Consider the following 20,858-nt stretch of genomic DNA (forward strand, 5'->3'; position numbering starts at 1 on the left):
AGTTGTAGGGCAGGACTTTGGTGACTTTCTGATGCTGCCGTGCTGGCTGATTGGTTCCCCATTAGCTGAATTTAATTCCCTGAATAAATATTGACTCTGCTTTAAAGATACTGATACATATCTTGTATGTGTCCACACATTCTAAAATACTGTGGAAGAGAGGAAAACAACTAGAGACCCAGATTCGGATACTTTTACTCATGCTGAGAAGCCCATTACTCCTCCAGTAGGGCCACCTGACTTCATTGGAGTTACTTATGGAGGCTGATACTGTTCAGTGTAAGAGTGACAGAATCTCATCCGTCTCGGATAACTTCAATTATCCAACCACCTGTCATCTGAAACAGCTTCATATCCCTCAGTGCCTGTTAATTACATTGAATATTCCCTCAATTATCAGAACCTTTATCATCCAACCTTTCAGTGTCTCTGTAGCATTCAAATAATCAAGCTTGTACTGTATGAACTAGTTTATTGACTTCTGCCTAGCATCTGTTAGAAGGAAAATACAGTGTATCACCTGGCAAGCATACAAGATTAGAATAAGTGAGTGTGCCTGTCTGTGTCTGTGTATACACACACACACACACACACACACACACACACACGCACACCCACACACCACACGTTTAAGTTTCTATTTCAAACCATCCTATAGTTTAAAAAACATTGGGGAAATGGGCAAGTTTGCTACCTCCTGTGTAGCCTGTGGGGAGAGCATGAAGGCTCCAGTCCTGCTCCCATCAAAGTGAATGGTAAAACACCTGTTGACTTCAGTGGTGCAAAATCGGACCCTAAGGGCAGGTCTACACTACAGCCAGGATCGATACTCTGAGATCGATCCACTGGCGGTTGATTTAGCAGGTCTAGTGAAGACCCGCCAAATCGATAGCAGATCGCTCTCCAGTCGACCCCTGTACTCTACCGTCGACGGGAGAGTTTCTCCCATAGACCCCGCGGTAACTCCACCTAAGATACATCAACTCCAGCTATGTTATTCACGTAGCTTGGAGTTGCGTAGGGTAGGTCGATATACCGCGATAGTGTAGACATAGCCTAAATCCCAAGCTCATAAAACGAGATGTTCCCTGCACTCTCTCTGCAAAGACAGCTTTTTTGCAAGGAGTTATTTCTTATTAACCAAGGCCTCTTCTTCAAGGCATATTATTCCCACACACCAGGTCACTCGCCCTGGAACTCTCTGAAGGGCTGCCAGAATAAATCATGTGGATAAGGATGAAGAGAGCCTAGAAATGCCACCCCTCGGAACAGTAAATTTTTAAGAAGCCTGGTTTCAGCATATGTTCCCACCACAGTGTCACGGGTTTCAAATCGGAGGTCGGAGATCAGGTCACTTTTCAGCTGTGTCCCTTTAAAACAGAAGATTCTGTTTCGAAGCTGCCTTCGGAGGACACGCTGACTCATCAGTTACCAGTGTTTTTCCCTTGTGATGATTCTATGGCTCCAGGCCGAAGTCATGACTCAGAGGAATTTCTCTCCAATCCAGTGTCCTGGAGGGAAAGTTCTGTACTTATTTTTTATCGTCACTTCTTATATTTCTTTTCCCACAGACAGGCAGCTTCTCCTGCTGGCATGTTTGCTGAGCTGATTGCAACTTTTCAGTCTTTCTGCCGCCATGAAGTGACTGGCTGTTGCCTTTTCAGCTGTCTGGGAGGACCTTCCCCCCTGTGCGGGGAGGGCAGGGCACTTCCCCAGACTAGCGGGAAATCCTCGGCCTCTATTAATGGTTGCAACAGTTGAGCAGCCTTAGCAGAAACACTGGTGAGCTGCTGCTGCTTGCATGCTCAACAAAGGCGTGTTGTCTGTGGAGCAAAGTGTAGTGCTTGTGGCAGAATCCCTCTGCACCAGAGGCTTCCCCCCCGGTGCTTACCAGCCCAGGGGGATGTGCTAGGATGGGCACTCCTGCGACCAGTGGCTGACCTGCCCCTTGCTTGCTGGGCAGCAGATAAGGGGCCCACAAGGGGTCCAGCGAGGCAGTTTCAGCACCTGACACTGGGTGGCCTCCAGTTTGCTACCAACAGTCTGCCTAGGTTGAGGGCTGACCCTCTGCTTTGCTACCAGACAGCTTGGGGTCTCTATGGGGAGGGCAGCAGAGCGCGTTTTAGATCAGCACTGCTGGTCTCCTGCCCCATCAGAGGCTGCATCTGTCTAAGGTACTCACATGGCCCCTGCCACTGCAGTATCTCAGCACCTTACAGTCTTTAATGGATTTACCCTCACCGCACCCCCAGAGGATAGGACAGTGCTATTATCCCCATTGTGCATGCAGGAAGTGGGGTACAGAGAGACTAAGGGTATGTCTACACTACAGTGGAGTCACAGCAAGTCTCAGGGCTGGGGTCAACTGACTTGGGCTTGTGGGGCTCATGCCATAAGGCTAAGAATAGCAGCATCGGCACTCAGGCTGGAGCCTGACCTCGGAGACCCGCCCCTTTCACCGGGTTGTCTGAGCCCCAACTTGCACACTGCTATCTTTAGCCACTCAGCGAGAGCCTGAGTCAGTTGACCTGGGCTCTGAGATGCACTGCCAAGTTCTTATTAGCATAGACATACCCTAAGGGATTTGCCTAGGGTCACGCAGGAAGCCTGTGGCGGTGCGGGGAATTGAACCAGCGTCTTCTAAGTCTTCGTCTAATGCCCTTGGATAAAGCCACAAAGCCATCAGCAGGTTCAGCTAGAGGGAGGAAACCTGCTTTTGCGGGTCCCACACAGCCAGTGCTGCCCTGATTCCCCTTTGTCCTGGGCTTTAGTACCAGAACCGTTTTTCTCTGCTTCTGCATGGTCCTGGGGCCACTTACACTCGCTCTCTATTTGCTCTCTGTGCTGGATTGACAGCTCGCCATCCAGTCAGCAGATGCGAGAGGAGGAACTTTCTGTGGCTGTGCTTTTGTGTGGGTCGGGCCAGCATGATCACCTCTGAAGCTGCAGATCCTTTCCAGACCTGCATGTCTTCAGGCTCACAGCAGCCTAAGAAAAGGCCAGGGCTCTTTAGCTGCCTTCAGACTGGCTATAAACGGTACTTTCTTAAGCAGTCACAAAGCTGCTGCTGCTGTATCAAAAAAACTGTTCAACCAAAACGGTTTATCAAGACAGCATCCACACGGCTGCTTTCTCATAAAATCTCTATTTTCTTATCTTGGATCCAGGATGGAAAATTGATTTCAGTTCATTTGACCTGTTTATGGATTTTTCTCACTCGTCTAGCGCCTCGATCATCTGTCTCTCTCTTTCATATGTTACAGCTCACAAAAAATCAAGGGGCTTGCAATATTTTCTGAAGATTAATTGCTTGGAGCAGGGGGATGGGTCTGATGGTCTCGGAAGTGTGATTCTGCTGCAAAATGCAGGAGGTTTGCAAGACTGATTTTGAATATTAGCCTTCTTTTATCACCTTTTCATTGAATTTTAGTGCTCCCAAAAGCAAATGTATGAGAACAGGCTAGAACATTGTATAGTGCAGCCAGGCAATATCTAAGTTCATGCACATATCTGCCTATGGAAAATTGAATCTTCCTGACCTTTGTAGCCTCTGCCTTTCTATTGATCAAAGGCATGGACCAATCTGGCCTAACTCTGAGTTGGTTTTGTGAAATTGACAAGCAGAGGAAGAGAGAAATCACAAGATGTGGGCACGTTAAACAAATCGATGTTTTCTTATGAGATAAGAAAAGAAATGGTGAATCCTTAAGGTTAGCATTTGCCAAGTATCTTCATCCGTCAAAGAGGCGGTGGGGTATTGTGTCTCATTCATTACTCTCAAGTATTTTGTTTCTAAACTAGATAGTGGTTACACTTTTAAAAAAAATACTTAACGTAAATGCAGTGATGTGGTTGAGATTTCAAAGGTATAGAAGTTAGGAAATTCAAACCCATGGTTGTGGTTTCAGCCAGACCTTGATCATCCTGGGTGTGTATAATGTTTTGTCTTCGTGGGCCACTAAATCGTCAACTGTTAGATCTCCAAAGTACTTGACATTACCAAGAATCTAGAGTGTTCTCTCTTCAGGGGGGAGGGATAGCTCAATGGTTTGAGCATTGGCTTGCTAAACCCAGGGTTGTGAGTTCAATCCTTGAGGGGGCCATTTAGGGATATGGGGCAAAAATTGGGGATTGGTCCTGCTTTGAGCAGGGGGTTGGACTAGATGACCCCCTGAGGTCCCTTCCATCCCTGATATTCTATGATTCTTCTTGTGCAGAGAAATAGCATGGTGGAGCTTGCAGCTGTTTTAAGTGCCAGCCACTGGATGGTTTTTTTTTTCTTAATAGGCCCAATTCTTCAGCATCAGGCCCATAACTTTTCTTTGTTGTGAACAAGTTACAGTGGCTTTTTGTATTGAGACGGTGTTGGGGAAGGAGGGAGGTCTCTATTCTGAAGCTTTTCATAGAATATTTGTGCTGATTTTACATGGAATCTTAACAACATGCATTAATTTCCCTCGTTTTCTGTGGGAAGTGCCACGTGGGATTAGAATCGTAGTCCATCTAGTCTACAAAAACTTCAGAACATAAGAATATCCATACTGGGTCAGACCAATGGTCCATCTAGCCCAGTATCCTATCTTTCGACAGTGACCAATGAACAGAACAAGGCAATTTTTTGTGATCCATCTTCTGTTATCCACTCCCAGCTTCTGGCAAACAGAGGCTAGGGTCACTCAGAGCATGGTGTTGTATCCCATCCTGGCTAATAACCATTGATGGACCTATCCTCTATGAACTTATCTAGTTCTTTTTTGAACCCTGTTATTGTTTTGGCCTTCACAACATCCTCTGGCAAAGAGTTCCACAAGTTGGTGGTGCACTGTGTGAAGATATACTTCCTTTTATTTGTTTTAATCTGGCTTCTTATTAACTTCATTGGGCGACCACTAGTTCTTGTGTTATGTGAAGGAGTAAATAACACTTTCTTATTCACTTTCTCCGTACCAGTCAAGACTTACAGACCTCTATCATATTCCCCCTTAGTCATCTCTTTTCCAAGCTGAACAATTCCAGTCTTTTTTTAATCTTTCCTCATACGGAAGCTGTTTCATACCCTTAATCATTTTAGTTGCCCTTCTCTAGACCTTTTCCAATTCCAATATATCTTTTTTGAGATGGGGCATCTAGATCTGCACACAGTATTCAACATGTCAGCATACCATGGATTTATATAGAGGCATTATCCAACAAGTTCTTTGAATGTATTGGAGACCATTTTTATTTTATAAGCTGGAGAAAGCTACTGTGGGGAGGCTGTTCTAGATTTGATTTTGACAAATAGGGAGGAACTGGTTGAGAATTTGAAAGTGGAAGGCAATTTGGGTGAAAGTGATCATGAAATGGTAGAGTTCATGATTCTAAGGAATGGTCGGAGGGAGAACAGCACAATAAAGACAATGGATTTCAAGAAGGCAGACTTTAGCAAATTCAGGGAGTTGGTAGGTAAGATCCCATGGGAATCAAGTCTAACGGGAAAAACAATTGAAGACAGTTGGCAGTTTTTCAAAGAGATATTATTAAGGGCACAAGAGCAAACTATCCCACTGTGTAGGAAAGACGGGAAGTATGGCAAGAGACAACCCTGGCTTAGCCAAGAGATCTTCAATGATCTAAAACTCAAAAAAGAGTCCTACAAAAAGTGGAAACTTGGTGAAATTACAAAGGATTAATATAAACAAATAACACAAGTATTATTAGGGACAAAATTAGAAAAGCCAAGGCACAAAACGAGATCAGACTGGCTAGGGACGTAAAAGGAAACAAGAAAACATTCTACAAATACATTAGAAGCAAGAGGAAGACCAAGGACAGAGTAGGCCCATTACTTGAGGGGGGATAGACAATAACAGAAAATGTGGAAATGGCAGAGGTTCTTAATGACTTCTTTGTTTCGGTTTTCACTAAGAAGGTTGGTGACGACTGGACTTCTAATGTTGTGAATGCCAGTGAAAATGAGGTAGGATCAGAGTCTAAAACAGGGAAAGAACAAGTCAAAAATTACTTAAAGTTAGATGCCTTTAAATCACCAGGGCCTGATGAAATGCATCCTAGAATACTCAGGGAGCTGACTGAGGAGATAGCTGAGCCATTAGCAATTATCTTTGAAAAGTCATGGAACACGGGAGACTCTCCAGAAAACTGGAAAAGGGCAAATATAGTGTCCATCTATAAAAAGGGAAATAAGGACAACCCGAGCAATTACAGACCAGTCAGTTTAACTTCTGTACCCGGAAAGATAATGGAGCAAATAATTAAGCAATCAATTTGCAAACACCTAGAAGATAATAAGGTGAAAAATAAGTCAGCATGGATTTGTCAAGAACAAATCATGTCAAACCAGCTTGATAGCTTTTTTTGACAAGGTAACAAGCCTTGTGGATGGGGGGGGAAGTGGTAGATGTGGTGTATCTTGACTTTAGTAAGGCTTTTGATACTGTCTCGCATGACCTTCTCATAAACAAACCAGGGAAATACAACCTAGATGGAGCTACTATAAGGTGGGTGCATAACTAGTTGGAAGACCATTCCCAGAGAGAAGTTATCAGTGGTTCACAGTCATGCTGGAAGGGCATAATGAGTGGGGTCCCGCAGGGATCAGTTCTGGGTCCAGTTCTGTTCAATATCTTCATCAGTGATTTAAATAATGGCATACAGAGTACACTTACAAAGTTTGTGGACAATACCAAGCTGGGAGGGGTTGCGAGTGCTTTAGAGGATAGGAATAAAACTCAGAATGATCTGGAGAAATGGTCTGAAGTAAATAGGATGAAATTCAATAAGGACAAATGCAAAGTACTCCATTTAGGAAGGAACAATAAATTGCACATGTACAAAATGGGAAATGACTTCCTAAGAAGGAGTACTGCGGAAAGGGATCTGGGGGGGTCATAGTGGATCACAAGCTAAATATGAGTCAACCGTATAGCACTGTTGCAAAAAAAGCAAACATCGTTCTGGGATGTATTAGCAGGAGTGATGTAAGCAAGACCCGAGAAGTAATTCTTCCGCTCTACTCTGTGCTGCTTAGGCCTCAACTGGAGCATTGTGTCCAGTTCTGGGCACCACATTTCATGAAAGATGTGGAGAAATTGGAGAAAGTCCAGAGAAGAGCAACAAAACTGATTAAAGGTCTAGAAAACATGACCTATGAGGGAAGATTGAAAAAAATTGGGTTCGTTTAGTCTGGAAAAGAGAAGACTGCAAGGGGACATAACAGTTTTCAAGTACATAAAAGGTTGTTACAAGGAGGAGGGAGAAAAAATGTTGTTCTTAACCTCTGAGGACAGTACAAGAAGCAATGGGCTTAAATTGCAGCAAGGGCGGTTTAGGTTGGACATTAGGAAAAATGTCCTAAGTGTATGTCTATACTACCCGCAGGATTGGCGGGCAGCAATCGATCCAGCGCGGGGGGGAGGGTCAATTTATCGTGTCTAGCTCCACTCCCCAGCTCGGGTCCCGGCCGCTGGCCCCTTATCTTGCTTCCAACCCTGCCCCTGTAGCTCGGGCCCTGGCCGCTGGTCTCACTCCCCGGCCACAGGCCCAGGGCCCACACCGAGGGCCCCACTCCTGGTCCCGCACCTGGGGCTCTGCTCCTGGGGCCCCGGCCACCGGCTCTGCTCCCTGGCTGCTGGCCCCGTGCCCCACCCCCCACTCCCAGGACTTCGCTCCCGGGGCCCCGCGCCTGGCTCCCAGGGCCCCGCATCCAGCCCCACGGCCAGGGCTCTGCTCCTGGCCCTGCATGTGGGGTCCTGGCTGCTGGCCCCTGCTCAGGGCTCTGCTCCTGTCCCCATGCCCGCGGTGGGGGTCCTTCAGTGCCGCCGAAGACCGGAGTGAGTGAAGGACCCAATGCTGAAGTGCCGCTGAAGACCTGGAGCGCCGCCAGGTGAGTACAAGTGGGTGGCGCCTTTTTTATCTCCGCTCCCCCTGTTTTCTCCACCCGGCTACGCCACTGTGCCCACTCCCAGCCGTGGCCACAGCCTCGGGCCCCTTACCGCTGTCCGGGTCCCCCCTGCCAAAGACACAGCCCTGCTCTCAGCCTCAGCATGTGGGGGAGGGAGTTGGGCAGGGGGGCATGGACAGGGGTAAGGGGGCTGGCTTTCAGCACCCCCATGACTAAAAATGTTCCAGTGCCACTGTATGTATAGTTGAGATTGTTTGTTTTCCAATGTCCATTACTTTGCATTTATCAACATTGAGTTTCATCTGCCGTTTTGTTTCCCGGTCACTCCGTTTTGTGAGGTCCCTTTGTAACTCTTAACAGTCTGCTTTGGACTTAACTATCTTGAGTAATTTTGTATCGTCTGCGAATTTTGCCACCTCACTGTTTACCCCTTTTTCCAGATCATTTATTTATATGTTGAACAGCATTGGTACCAGGTCGGACCCCTAGAGACACCACTATTTCCCTGTCTCCCTTCTAAAAACCGAATAAAATTCTACAACTAGAGCTGGTCAAAATTATTTGGACAACATTTCTTTCACAAAAAATGGCTTTATGTGAGAATGTGGACTTCTTGAAAAAAATGTCAATGGTATGGACATTTTTTGCACAACATTTCCCACCACATTTTAATTTATTCTTTTTATTAATTTCATTGAAAATGTTATCAATTATTTTAATAATCATTAGTTACTTTTTTTCCTTTTCCAGAAAGCTATTTTCCAGTACAATTTACATTTTTTTTTTTTTTGGTAAGCACAGTTCTGAAAATAACTTTTCAAACTATTTTGATTAATAAATAGTAATAAATGTTGACCAAAGTATCATGAAATTGTTTGTGAAATAAACAGAAAATAGATTCAGTTCCAGTCCTTTAAGATGGAAACAACTTTGAAATTTTTTAGAAAACGGTTTTCTCATTTTTTCCATCCTTTCTGCCTAGTAGCCTGTCTCTGATATTGGGCAGTAGCACATGCTTCATAGGCAGCTATCAGAAGCACTGCATTAGGCAGTAACAAAACAAATATACAGTAAGGATTGTTCTATCAAATATGGTAATAATATCAGTTTGATCAATTGGGGCTTTATTCCTGCAGTTGTTACTCAAACAAAATCTCCAGTATTTTCACTGGGAATTTTGCCTGAGTAAGGTATTCTGGATCAGAGCCTAGATGTATCGCCAAATCCTTTTTATAGTCCAAATTTTAGATTGCCAACCAGTATGATACATTTTACATTACCAATTTAAGATTCTTGCTCACACAAGGATTTCCAGAAGGTAATGTAAGGAAACTTCTTCAAATGCTATAACTGTTTAACTTATCATGGAATATCAGGGTTGGAAGGGACCTCAGGAGGTCATCTAGTCCAACCCCCTGCTCAAAGCAGGGCCAATCCCCAATTTTTGCCCCAGATCCCTAAATGGCCCTGTCATAAATATAAAGGGAAGGGTAACCACCTTTCTGTATACAGTGCTATAAAATCCCTCCTGGCCAGAGGCAAAAGCCTTTCACCTGTAAATGGTTAAGAAGCTAAGGTAACCTCGCTGGCACCTGATCCAAAATGACCAATGATGAGACAAGATACTTTCAAATCTGGAGGGGGGAAAAAGGCTTTTGTCTGTCTGTGTGATACCTTTGCCGGGAACAGATCAAGGATGCAAGCCCTCCAACTCCTGTAAAGTTAGTAAGTAATCTAGCTAGAAAATGCATTAGGTTTTCTTTGTTTTGGGTTGTAAATTCTCTGTGCTGGAGGGAATGTGTATTCCTGTTTTTGTGTCTTTTTGTAACTTAAGGTTTTGCCTAGAGGGATTCTCTGTGTTTGGAATCTGACTGCCTGTGAGGTTATCTTCCATTCTAATCTTACAGAGCATTTCTTTTATCTTTGCTTTGTTCTTCTAATAAAGTTCTGTTTTTTAAGACCTTTGGTGTGACCCAGTATGGCCATTCTTATGTTCTTATGAAATAATTACAAAAATTAAACATCAAGATAGCTCTCTTGGGGTTCAGCTTAAGGGTTACAAGCAAAACAAAAGCATCTGGGGTTAGCACAAAGGAGTCCATAAATCAATCAGAAATAAAAGAAATAACCCTAATCATGTCTTCCTAGACATTCCCTGATTACTTACATATCTGGGGTTTCAGATAAGTAGGGTTGAGGTACGAATTGATGCTTTTTCATACCTGGTTTTAAAGCTTTTTACAGAATAGCTCCAGCCCTATCCTGCTCTGTCCCCTCTCTCCGGAGAACAACAACAGACAAAGGGAAGTCGTTCCCCCCCCCCCCCCACACACACACACAATTTTTTAAAAAAGTTTTAGCCCTCCCATTGGCTCTTTTGGTCAGGTGCCCACTCCCTTTCTTTTACCTAGCCTGGGAGACTTTTTAACCCTTTACAGGTAAAGCAAGCAGAGAACAGCCACCAAGAGCGACTTTATAGCTAACTGGCTGGCTGGGTGTCCATAAAAGGGAGCTACCTCCTCCCTGGCCCTTCATTTATCACACATGCACTGAAGTAGCAAGGCTCTCACTTGCTGCTACACATTTATTCCTCAAATATCGTTTAGTGACTCAATCATGGAATTCATTTTTATTTAATGTGCTGCTAATAAAGACATAACATGATTATGATGCAGTTAGTCCAAGGAAATTGTTGACAATTTTGTTTGATATAAAATGGTTTGGGCTGATAATGTTTAGGAATAAAAAGAGAACCCCCTGGAAATATGTAAAATATCCTTGAATATTACACTGCACTTGGAGAAATAGCTTTATTGTAAGCAATTACCTTGTGATGTAATTTAATTTATTATACTAACTGGGATACATAGAATACTTAAAGCTCCCTAAATATACAGTGGAAGTTTTCTGAGAAAATCTGGTTAATGAATGAGTTGTTTTCCCCCATTTGCCGTAGTATTTAATTTCATTTCAGCTTATACTTTTCCAGGCTGCAATCATTCCTGCTGGTAATCACAGACAAAAATAATAAACAGCATTTATTTCATTCTTTTAGGGAATGGTTCCTTTTATGAACTCGTAACAGCTTTTTATATATATAAAAAAAACCTGATATGAATGTGAACAGCAGAGCAGCTGTGGCATGTAAAAATGAGAGAACTCAAATAGTAATAGGGTTGTGGCTTAAAAGCGATTCACAAATAGATTTGTATTTGCCCATTACAACACTGCGGAGTACGACTCCATTAAACTCCCCAGCCAACTAAATAGGCCTAATGGCCTGTGATGGGATGTTAGATGGGGTGGGATCTGAGTTACCCAGGAAAGAATTTTCTGTAGTATCTGGCTGGTGAATCTTGCCCATATGCTCAGGGTTCAGCTGATCGTCATATTTGGGGTCGGGAAGGAATTTTCCTCCAGGGCAGATTGGAAGAGGCCCTGGGGTTTTTTCACCTTCCTCTGCAGCGTGGGGCACGGGTCACTTGCTGGAGGATTCTCTGCTCCTTGAAGTCTTTAAACCACGATTTGAGGACTTCAATAGCTCAGACATAGGTGAGAGGTTTTGCGCAGGAGTGGGTGGGTGAAATTCTGTGGCCTGCGTTGTGCAGGAGGTCAGACTAGATCGTCATAATGGTCCCTTCTGACCTTAGTATCTATGATCTATTTGGGAGCAAGAGACGAGGGACATAGATCAGAAATTCACAGGAAGAAGGACACACAACTTTTTTAAACAGGTTGGACTATTTTGCTGAATGACAATCCATAATTGATGCACATTAAGGGAAAGAGTTAGCAGCTTTATTAGATACATCCAGCCCTGCCAGTGACCAAAATCCAAATATACTTGTCCCTTGGATGCACTGGTTCTGAAGAGTCTCTTTTGAGTATTTTGAGAATCATCATGTAAAAGGAGACTTTTTCCTTTGATATACGATCATTAGCTTCCCAGTATGCCAACTTCCTAATAATTCTTGGAGATATGTAGTCCCACTACCAACCCCACTCCCCTCAACCTCCATACATGTCCAAAGAAAAATACTTGGAGATATATCCCAACACTGGAGTAAGCACTAATTGTCTGGTTGTGACCTACTGGGAAGAATGAGGGATAACTGCATAGTTTGGGGACCGAGAGCCTGATCCAAAGGCCAGTGGAGTTCTTGGTAAGACTCTTTTTGACTGCGGTAGGCTTTGGATCAAGTCCTGATCATTTGTAGGTCCAGTGGCAATTCGGAAAAAGAGTTACCAGATTTTATAACCTGCCAGCCCCCAAATTATAATCTTATGCTATGCTGTGTGTATCTTCAAAACTTTCCTGCCCTTTGTTTACTGAATACTGCCCCTTGACCTTTCTGAGTGTTCAGCAGCCATTTTGTTCTCCAAGCTCAGTACAGACTATAAAAGGAGAGGCACAAACGCCCAGTGTGTGCTCTTACCTAGAGAAGATTACATTTATTCTCTCAGTCTACAACAAAGGCCATTCTTGATCTGTCTGTTTGCTCTTTGCACATGGAAAAATCTGTCACATATCAGGCTAGTCTGGTGTTGCATATGACAGTTATCTTCACCTGCATTTTTGAAACCACCACAGAAATGTGCCCTACAAAAATATCATTCTGGTCTCTGTCTGTTCCACTTGGACAAAGAGAATAAAAATATGTACTTATATTACAGTAGCGCCTGGGTGGGGGTGGGGGGGCTGCTGAGCTCAAAGACCCATCATGCTGAGTGCTGCACAAACCCAGAGAGGTGGGTTGAAGCACTTACAGTCTGACTAGACACGATGGACAATTATGTGAGGGAAAGGGAAAATACTGTGTCCATTTTATAGATGGAGAAGCGAGGAATACAGAGATTAGGTGATTTGTCTAAACTCACAAAAGGCATATGTGAGCATTGAACCCAGATCTCCTGAGTCCATGTTCAGGGCCTTAGTCACAAGATTATCCTTCTAATATAAAAATAAGCTGTAAAAGAAGAAAATGAAGGGCTTACAAGGGTGTGAATAGGCTGATAAAATAGAAGCATCTGTTATTATCAGAGAGCATCTCAAATGGCTGAGAACTGTTATAATGCCTCAAATTGCTCTACAGAATAGCCCTATAGCCGTTCAAAGTAAAGCAAAATAATGATGTATGTTAAGGTGTTATTTTGAAAGGCTTTAAAATAATGGCTCGAGCAGACACTTATGTACTTTAGAGTTTAACCCAACTGAAGCCCTGCAGTCTACCAAGTGTGTTATGGAATTACACGTTCTGTTAATGGGGATGGCACCATACTGTGTTTTTGCTTTTCTGACTGTGGAAGTAATAGCTAGTAATCAAGCCATAATGCCTTAATCACAACTGCAGGGTAAGACTGGCTGGTGTAGTGTATAATATATTAAAAATAAAAGTCTTTTTTCCCCCAAAAAACTATTTTCCCTTTACCTGTTTAACAATGTTGTGAGAACTGGTGAAAGCAGATCCAAGACTTTAAAACACAAACAAAGACTTACCTCAACCATATAGTTTTGTATTCAGTTGATGTTATTGTATAGGTCAAGTATACATTTAGACTTAGTACACCCTCATTTAGCCGTAGGTGTTTTTGCACTGAAGGGAGAGCTTTTTGTCCAGATATACTCTTGTAACATTTACAACAGAATTAAGGGAGGGGAAAAAAAAACAAGGGAAGAAAAGAAAAGAAAATGCCAGATTAATTAGCTTTGGAAGCCAAACCAAATTAATGGAAAATGTTTGGAAGAAGATGGGAACATTAGCAGAAGCCCTGAAAGAATTACAAACTGACTGATTTTGAGGAGGAGGAAGACTGCAGACCAATCTGATTGACAGAAAAGTCATAGAGCTGGCTGAGATGCCTTCACATGGACTCCTAATAATCTGAATTATTAATGACAGACTGATGGGATCTGATTCTCTGTGGTTAGAAGCTATATGTAACATATAGTTGGGAAGTTGGGAGTTTTTGTCCTCCTCTAGTGGCTGGTTCATAGAACAGGGCAGCTGTACACACTCATTGACAGCTAGAGGCTTTAGTCCTTTAGCTCAAACATCAGAAGCTCCTGCTTTAAGTACAAGAGGTTCTAGGTCCACTTCTTGCTGATGTTCCAAGGGTTGATTTTATGTAGCTTCTCCCCCAAGGTGTGGCTCAAGCCTGTTCTCTTTTGCCTGCTGCTTGGAGTGGCCTCTCACCTCAAGGGTATGGGTCCTGGGTTCTTCATCTTGGTGCCTGGTGCCTCCACCCAAAGGGGGGACCTCACCTAGTACATGGAACACAAGGGGTGCTGTCCCTTGGGAAATTCTTACTACCAAACAATACATGAGGAACACAGTCCAATACACAAGGAATAAAATAATCGCTATTCCCAAAGTAGCAATACAGCAACAGGGGAAGCTTTTTTAGGTCCAGGGAACAAAGGATAGGGGATAATGAAAGAGCAGGAGTAACTAACATCATAAAGCATCCACAGTGCCTTAAACCCTCCATCCCCCAACATCTACAATGGGCCCAAACCCCTCAGCTCCCTCCGAGCACCTGTCTAGGCAGATAGTGAGTTGAGAATCAGTTTGCTGATGCTGTGCCATAATCGTTAGCTGACTTAAAACTCACAAGCAAAATAAACATAAGATTTCTTACAAGGTCTTCACCCCTAAACGGGAGGGTCGTCCTGAAGCGCCCTGCTCTGGAGTCCCATGGAAAATTAGGCTGACTCTCAATAGCCCAGTGTGGAATCGCTCCTCAGCTTCCTGGCTTGCTGGTCTCCGCTGGGTTGAAACCTTTCATCACGCCAGTAACCACCAACATGGTTCAGTATCCATTTTGATAGCAATGGGAAGTTTACTGGGAACCTCACCAGCTGTGACACTTCTCTCTCCGCTGCACTCCAATCACAGCCAAAACCAATGGCTTTGTTTGCATTCGGGCTCACAGATGTTCTTGTAGGTTTCAGAGTAGCAGCCATGTTAGTCTGTGTCTGTAAAAAGAAAAGGAGGACTTGTGGCACCTTAGAGACTAACAAATTTATTAGAGCATAAGCCTTCGTGAGCTACAGCTCACTTCTTCAGATGCATACAGTGGAAAATATAGCTGGGAAATTTTATATACACAAAGAACATGAAACAATGGGTGTTACCATACAGACTGTAACGAGAGTGATCAGGAAAGGTGAGCTATTACCAGCGGGCGGTGGGAGGGGAAGACCTTTTGTAGTGACAATCAAGGTGGGCCATTTCCAGCAGTTTACAGGAACAGTAGGAGGGGAAATAAGGGGAAATAGTTTTACTTTGTGTAATGACCCATCCACTCCCAGTCTTTATTCAAGCCTAAGTTAATTGTATCCAGTTTGCAAATTAATTCCAATTCAGCAGTCTCTCGTTGGAGTCTGTTTTTGAAGTTTCTTTGGTGAAGAATTGCGACTTCTAGGTCTGTATTCGAGTGACCACAGAGATTGAAGAGTTCTTGTAGTAACTTCCAGTGTGTTCTCTGTCTGCCCTGGATGCTAGGAAGCCTGGGAAATGAAGTCCTGAGACTCTGTAGCCATTGCTGCTGTAGTCCAGAGGTGAGTCTCCTAAAGCGTTGGAGGAGTATGTCAGGAACTACCAACTCCAGAGGGGATTACGTGTGTGTGTGCTTCACTGAAGATACAGAAGATCCTAGAATGTGTCTAATTTAGGTTTGGTCAGGAGGATAAGGATTGTGGGTTCATCAGTGTTGCTTTGTGTTAGTTATGTGTTTGGTAATGGTGTACATTGTTCTGTAGTCTTGAAGGCAACATTTCTAATAAAAATAATCTTTAAAAATGCCAGCTCTGCGTAAAGCAGTTGAAGACACGCTGGAGTGACATGCCAGCCAATTTTGGTGTGGAATTGTTGTCTGTGCATATGGCAGCATCAGAAGATCAACACTCCCAGGACACCGATACATTTATTTCCCGGTCTATTTTCACATCAGTAATTAATGTCAAGGTACTAGTGATCTATCTTGATTACACCAACACCAGTCATAGATAATGCTGTGGGATGAACTTCTTGAAACATCAGTGACTAGGGCAGCACCTGGATAGATGAGCCTAATGTGTAATCATTCAAGGGGAACTCTTTAGACCAGTGGGAAAATTTGAGAATGAAAATGGTCTTGTATATGAAGCCAGCAAATTCAATGCCATATAAAGCGTTAGGTGGGATCTTAAGCATTCACAGGACTCATTCCCTTAAATTTTCATGACTAATATGTTCTCTAAAGTCAATTGAAAACTAGAGATGAGTCTGAACCAGTCCCCTAGATCCCAGTGCCCCCAAAATTTTCAAGAAGTTTTAGATTAGGATCTATTTCCAGACTTTGTGGCTTGGGCCCAAAACATATGAAGACGGAACTATCCAAAGTGTCTATAAATCTGGAGGGAAATTTCTCATCTTTGTCAGTTAATCCTTGGGAAACTTGAAGGGTGAAAGGGGAAAGTAAATCCAATGGTTTGCAAAGAAAATACTCTGATGGGGAGTGTTAACCACAGATGTAATGTTTCTGTACAGTATTACCACAGCCAGCATCGTGGGGCAAAGACAAACCCAATCAGTAAAGGTGATGAGAAATGGAGCAAGTATGAAGCTGAGGTTGTGTGAGTGCAGAAAGGGGAACAGGCATCACAGGAAAATTAGTCTTTTTGCTGGAGATTTGCACTACTTCACAGCCTTGCCTTCTCAGTAACGTGCCCAGAGCAGGTCTGGAAATGTGTCCGAGTAGGTGTCTTTATCGCCAGGAAATGCTTACTGATTCACTGGAACAAGGGAAGGGTTAACAGCCAGTACTTGTGCTTGCCACTGCGGGGCAGTACAGGGAGGCCCTGGAAATGTGTGGGTGCAGCAAAGGTGCTCCGTTTGTCGAGGGGGAGAGAAAATGGATAGAAGAATGAGTGGAAATGGGATAGGAGGATTGCGGGTGAGAGATGGTGGCTCTCAGTGGGAAAAGCCTCTCCTCTTTCTGAAAGGGAGAGGAAGAAAGCACGTAGAGGGAAGGAGAGACAGGCCCCCAGCGTGGGGTCAGGGGACAGTGAGTTGTGGTAGAAGAAGCGCACATTGACGTTCAACTGGGGCCATCCCTGTGAAGGGCCAGAGCGTTTGAGTTTACATCCCATACAATCCTGGTGCCTCTGTGGGTGTAAGTCCCCAAAGAATTTTCCCCATCACTTTTAGGTTAGTCAGCTGCATTAGCCCTGCTACTCTCTGCAAGTGTTTTGTTTTGCGCTTCTCTGTCATTTGTACACTCCAGCGATTTCCACAGCATGTTAGCAAACAAATACAAAAGTTCACATGATGCCCTGATCTATTATTTTGGATAATAATTATTATTATTATCCAAAATTATTATTTTGGATAATAATTGGATAATTAGCATATGTTAATTTCTCGGGTCTGTCCCACCGTGAGCATGGCCCAGGACTTTTCTGTCCCCCCTCCTATCGTTCATTGCTGACAGAATGCTGATCAGGCAGGACGTTTTATCTCAAATGAATCGTGGGGTATGTCAAGGAGAAGAACTGGCACTTCAGCATGGCGGTGAGTCAGATCCACATGCCCTTTCACATCCGAATAAGCAGGAGCCCGGCATGCTTATGCTTAGCCATGTGTTCCTTAATTACTAACAGCAGTAACACCAATTGCCACCCATGAGTACACTTTGTCATGTTCACTCTATTGCTTTATATCTCTATCAATTAATATTACTCTTGCCATCACCAGGGAGATGGGACAAAACAAACCGAAGCTGCCAAATTCTGCCCTTAAACGCGTGTGCAATGGCCAGTGCATCAACTGGAGAGCTGAATGCAGGCCCCTAGTCGTCGTAAATGATTTGGTCGTGCGTTACTGGAACATCAGCTCTTTCTGTTTGATGCTGCACTGCTCTCATAACAGCAGGGCTTAAAACAAAAAGGAGCCTGATATGGCATGCGAGGGGAAAAAAGTCATATTTGGGCCCTTGGAGACAAATTTTTAAAGGTGCATCATTCAAAACTTTCCCTCATGGGACTGCCTTTGGGTGCAAATGCTAGCACTGAATCCACCTCCCTAATTTGCAGGCCCAGTCTGGTAATTAAGCCTCTAGGTTCTAAATATTAGTATTTGGCCAGCTGTTAATCACCCCTGCAAAACGACAGACTCTCTTAAAAACCATGCACATTGCTTAATATGGTGTTTTTCTTGCTTTTGGGGCTGGCTTAACTTCCTTCACCTGCTGCTTCTGAGTCACAGTCGTCTGGTGCACCAATTTCAAGGGCAAGAATCTAAACCCAATATATAGAAAATCTCTATTTAGACTCCTTAATGTGGATGTTGTTAAATATCAGCCAGATCACTAGCTGTCAGCTGGATTGTCAGGTGACGGATACAGCTATGGTCTTGGAAAATAGGTTTTCAACAGGTGCTGACATTGGCCAGATTAGCAGGAGAACAACTGTTGGGAGCTATCACAGAGCACAGTGAGGAGAAGCAGCAGCAACCCCCATCCTTCCCACAGACCGGTCAGAAGGGTGTGTGGACCCTGCTCCAGTGGAAATAGTTCATTTTGTGCGTATTGTCAGAAATCCATGGAAGGGGCAAAGGTTTCCTCAGGGCTCACCACTGGAAGGAGCACAGGGTAGCTCAATTTTGACAAAACCGAGAGTTCCACCTCCAGCTGGCCGAGGACAGGACACGGTATCCCCTCACTTGATGCCCAGACCAATGTGACGGGGGTCAGACAGAGCCTCTCTTCTCAAGGCATGGGAAAGGAGTGCAGTGACAGGTGGGTGCTATAGATTACTTTGAACACGGTTGCTGTACAGTTTTAATGGACTCCATAGTTATGCTTCATCATACCCCCAGCACTCAGGAATTTGCTAGAGCAGGGGCACGTGGTAGCACTCAGACCACTGCTACAGATTGGTGCTGTCCGTCTAGTCCCGCATCCTCAGAGCGTCCCGGGAGCCTATGCTGCCCTTTCTATAGTCCCCAACATGAACAGTGGTGAGGGGGGATATAAAAGTTAATTCTCTCTTATCCCAACTGCATTGCCACCTGAGCATCAATAGATGCCACGCCCAGAGTAGGCTGCTGTTACTAACGTGGGGCCCTCCGCCTCCTCAGAGATGTTCGGTAAGGTCTGGTGGTAAAAATAGCATCCCACAGGATGTTCTTTTCCCCCCTTTCTAAGATGATCTCCCAGTACCCAGCTATGCACTCTGACATTTATTTACACCCGCTCTGCTCTGTCAGAGCAGAGCAGATTTGTGCACGAGGCGGTCAGTTAGCTATGTGTAAGGGGACTGTTGCCCCCTTACTAACATTCAGTGGGGGAGTTTTAGTTGCTCGCTCCCAGTACTCAAAGGGGAAGCGTTGATGGGGAATCAGGACCCTGAGACTGACAGCCCCCAGGAACAATGGGGAGAGGCCAATGCTCCAGGTCAGCCTGAATGACAGGGCGAGCAGGCTAATCAGGGAGTCAGGAGGCCAGGGGGGTCCCGTCCTCGTCCTCCGTGTGAGCTGGATTTGCCTGGGTCAGACAGAGTGGGGCCAAGCTAAGGAGAAAGCAGGGGCCCGAGCTGAGCTGGGGAACAGAGCTGGGCCAGATCCAGAGGGACCAGAAAAGCAGCCCAGAGAGAGCAGACCCTGCCCTGGGAGCAGAGCTGCAGCCCCAAAGCCAGAGGCACAGCCCAGGGAGAGCAGACTTGCCCTGGGAGCAGAGCTGCAGCGACCAGAGCCAGAGGGGCCAGAGAAGCAGCCCAGGAAGCAGGTCGTGCTGGGAGCAGAGTCACAGAAGCAGCCTGCAGAGCAGACCTGTCCTGGGAGCAGAGCTGCCGCAACCAGAGCCAGAGGGGCCAGAGAAGCAGCCCAGGGAGCTGGAGGCAGAGCAGCAGCAGTGCTGAGACCGAGTAGTGGAGCTGGGGCTGGAGCAGTCCGGAGCTGGGTGCGGAGAGCAGCTGGGGAGAGCGAGGGGGACCCTGGGCAGCAGGCCCAGCACAGGGAGATGCCTCAGCCAAGAGGCTCTGCAGGCCAGGCTTGGATCGTAACCCCGACAGGGCGGGGGCGACACTGGGAAGAAGGGTCCTACCACTTAGAGCCTGAGAGCGTGTGGCCCCCACCAGAGCAAGTGTCCAACCCACCGCATCCCTGCAGCACAGCCAGGGCCTGAGAAGGGGCCTGGGACTTACAAGGAACGACTGTGAACTGCCCTGACGTTCCAGAGACGCAGTTTGTGATGTTCCCTGCCACAGAGCGGGGTGATGTGTTTCCTTTAACCTTTCCCATTTTTCCTTATTCTTTTTAAAATTAATTGTTGATTAAATAACTTGCATTTGCTTTAACTTGTATGTAATGGTCAGTGGGTCAGAGAAGTGCCCAGTGCAGAGAGAGTACCCCGGAGTGGGGACACCCTAACCCCTGTCCTAGGTGACCACAGCAGGGTTGGGGGTCGAGCCCCCCAGGAATCCTGGGCCCAGCCTTGTTGGGGTTACGAGGACTCTGCCAGGCGGGAGAGTGGAAGGGGAGTCCTCAAGGGCAGGGAGGCCACTGGGTAAAGGAAGTGGGAATGAGGACTCGGATCCTTTCGCTAGCCCACTTCACTGGGGTATTGCCGTAGCCAGGAAAGTTCCCCACAAGAGCAGGACTATTCCCCCGCTTACATATGGAAAGCTTTGTGTGGGGATAAGGCCAAAGGGCAGGCCTGGCAACCAGCCCTGGATAATCTGTGCCTGCCTTACGTGTGAGCAGGAGTGAGCCAGTTGTCAGGGCTACCAACTATATAATAGGGCTGGCTTTCCAGTGCCTTGCACCTTGTGTGGTCACTTACACCAGTGCAGAGTGTAAGATGCTGGCTTTCTGATTCGGTAGCATTTTGCACTTGCTTTGCACAGGTGCAAGGCAGTGCAGAATCTCACAGAAAACCAATGGTCTGGTACGACCAATATGTTTCTTTCTCCTTG

General features: G+C 45.2%; 1 protein-coding gene across 4 annotated transcripts in view; it reads left to right on the top strand.

The window, feature by feature from the left end:
* MDGA2 (MAM domain containing glycosylphosphatidylinositol anchor 2) overlaps positions 1-20,858 on the top strand; it is a 644,994-nt gene that overhangs the window by 236,507 nt on the left and 387,629 nt on the right. The window lies entirely within an intron of this gene.

The sequence above is a fragment of the Natator depressus genome, chromosome 6 (assembly GCF_965152275.1).
Source record: "Natator depressus isolate rNatDep1 chromosome 6, rNatDep2.hap1, whole genome shotgun sequence".
NCBI classification, from domain to species: domain Eukaryota; kingdom Metazoa; phylum Chordata; order Testudines; family Cheloniidae; genus Natator; species Natator depressus.